Source organism: Pinus tabuliformis, chromosome 8, assembly GCF_031772625.1.
Source record: "Pinus tabuliformis cultivar Carrire ecotype Pingquan chromosome 8, CPIR1, whole genome shotgun sequence".
NCBI lineage: Eukaryota > Viridiplantae > Streptophyta > Pinopsida > Pinales > Pinaceae > Pinus > Pinus tabuliformis.
In genome coordinates this window covers 944,327,468-944,330,590 of record NC_142294.1, presented here as the reverse complement: position 1 = coordinate 944,330,590, position 3,123 = coordinate 944,327,468, and the positions used below count along the sequence as shown (strand labels likewise).

Genomic DNA, 3,123 nt, shown 5'->3' with positions numbered 1-3,123 from the left:
CTCTTCCTTATATATATATATATATATATATATATACACACACACAGATGCAAATGGAAAGGGACAAAACACTTTCAATTCTTCCTGATTGATTGTTTAAGATTGGGTTGTGTGCGTTTCATTAGAAACAAAAAAACACTTCCAATTCTTCCTGACAGTGGAAGATTGGGTTGTTCTTTGGCTGTGTGGCTTTTGTTTTCTTTCATTTCTTGTTTCTATTTTGCGGCATAGTGGAAGATTGGGTTGTTCTTCGGCCGTGTGGTTTTTGTTTTGTTTCATTTCTTGTTTCTATTTTGCGGCATCAGTTGATGAATAATAATAAGATGGCAGGTTGTAGTGCCGCTGGGACCCCGATCCTGAAGGAGGAAGTGGACATAGTGATACCTACAATTCGGAACTTGGATTTCTTGGAAATGTGGAGGCCATTCTTTGAGCCGTATCACCTCATCATCGTGCAGGATGGGGATCCATCGAAGACCATCAGCGTGCCCAAGGGTTTCGACTACGAACTGTACAACAGAAACGATATCAACAGGATCCTGGGACCCAAGGCCTCCTGCATTTCCTTCAAAGACAGTGCCTGTCGTTGCTTCGGCTACATGGTCTCCAAGAAGAAATACATCTTTACAATTGATGATGACTGCTTTGTTGCCAAGGATCCCTCTGGAAACCACATCAATGCTCTCCACCACCACATTCTCAATTTGCTTTCCCCCTCCACTCCATTCTTTTTCAATACACTGTATGATCCATACAGAGAGGGCGCAGATTTTGTGCGTGGGTACCCCTTCAGCCTTCGCCATGGAACACCCACTGCGGTCTCTCATGGCCTCTGGATGAACATCCCCGACTATGATGCCCCCACACATCTTTTCAAGCCTTGGGAACGCAACACCAGGTATGTGGATGCAGTTTTAACAATTCCAAAGGGTACTCTGTTCCCCATGTGTGGCATGAATTTGGCCTTCAATCGGGACTTGATTGGCCCTGCCATGTATTTTGGCTTGATGGGCGATGGGCAGCCCATTGGTCGCTATGACGATATGTGGGCAGGATGGTGTGTCAAGGTCATCTGCGACCACTTGGGATTGGGAGTGAAAACAGGGAGGGAGGAATTTGGAAAACAAAAAACCAATCAAAATTGAAATTTATATTTCAAAAAAAAACTTTGTTAAAAAACTGAAATTATTCCATGTGAACTGGATGTACAATATTGCTACCTTTGTTATTCATCTTTCACAACAACAACATTTATTGATAAATCAAGGATATTTTAACTTACATAAATACTAGCCCAACCATATAAATTAAATAGCCTGTGAACACCATGGGCCAAGACCATGACTTATCAATACCACATGCCCAAAATATCATAACTTATTTCATATGACATTTTTTAATAAATTAAATATAATTAAAAGAAAAAAAGTGACATAACTACTTTCCCTATTTTAAAAGAGCCATTAGTGTAAATATTGCATTTTGAAAATATTTGTACGTTCAATATTTTATGTATCTTTTATGAAATTAATTTGAGCATATATAAGTTTGACTTTATCACTAAATCTTGGTTATTAAAAAATAGTATTATGCTTAGAAGCATGTCACAACTCAATATGGGGGAGATGTTGTAGTCCAACATTAAATACAAAATTATACTAGCATAGTCATATCAATTAAATGGTTGTAAAGAAAGATAGCCATTAGTCCATACTAAACATGCAAACACTGGTATGAAAAAACTTCATGAATACATCTCATGTTACTAAATAAAAAATTAACTAAACTATAGCTTTATTATTATTATTATTATTATTAAAACCATTAATATATAAATTAAACATATATACATTGAAAAAACATGCACCAATATTCTTAAACATGAAGATTCTTAGTTTGTAAATAGGATTTGTTACAGTATCATGCTGGCATAACTCGTTTCATGGGACACTTAATTCATATGTCATTTTTTTTAAATTAATCAGAGGAAAAATGGACAACCACTTTGAAAATAAATCTCAACTTTTTATTTGTTAATACTAAAAATTTTCTAGAATATTAAGTGGAGATCAAATCCCTACTATCCACCTATTAATTTTTTATAATTAAATTAAAGAAAACAAAATTAATGTCCACATCATAAATCCTTTTAGTGAGTCAACCAAGCCCAAGAATGAGAATGGGTAGGTTCTTTAGATGGCACCATTGATGTAGAAAAAGGTGTAAAGGTTTTTTCTTTTAGGGAAAATGGAAAAGCTAAAATATTAACAAAGAAATGAACGCATATTTATTTTGGGGAGGAGTAGAGCACTCATAATGGAACTGATCTTTATCTAATGAAAAAATAGTGCACTCATAATAGTGATGATGCCCTCATTTTTTGTTATTTGGATGGAGCAATTGTGAAACAACTACCGAGGACTTCATGATTGTGAAGGAGAAAAATAAGAGGCACAAAGGTTGAGCAGGTATGCACTACATTGCATGCCACCATTTATGTAATGACCATGAGCATCACCATATTGTTGCATGGCCACCTCCTTTTCATTTAATGAAATATTAATGTGGTTTTGTCGCTACAACATAGGGTAAATAAAATAAAAAAAGCCAGGTATTCCAATCAATGCCCAACTAATGCCAAGGCCCAATAATATCATCTCAAACAACAAGGTTCATCCATGTGCAAAATTAAAACATCTCTTCAATTAGTTTATGGAAAACTACAAAACAAATAGTGCATTAGATAAAGAAAAGGGATTTAATACTAAACATTGGTAAATCTATGCAAATCAATTACTAGGAGCCCTTGCTCAAGGTAGGAAGAGACTAACAAACATGTCATGCAAAACAAGACAAAATGGTAAACTAGTAAACACCAATATTATACCTACCATGTTTAGAAAGGTATACGAATTTAATTTTGACACTGGACTAAAATTTGACATTACATGCATTGACTATACCTATAGAGGAAAATACATAATCCCTTTTCATAATCACCTTTCCAATTAACACTACCAAGTTTTTCCTTTATAAGAAGAAAACAATGAAAGAGATTGTAATGACACTTTGAAAGTAGGAATTTAGACATCCTAACAACTCTTGGCATTCCTCGTCAAATAG

The 3,123-nt window shown here is 35.0% G+C and overlaps 1 pseudogene; it reads left to right on the top strand.

The window, feature by feature from the left end:
• The first annotated feature begins 223 nt into the window (after positions 1 to 223).
• LOC149238611 (putative UDP-arabinopyranose mutase 2 pseudogene) lies at positions 224 to 1,145 on the top strand (annotated as a pseudogene).
• Positions 1,146 to 3,123: the final 1,978 nt, after the last annotated feature.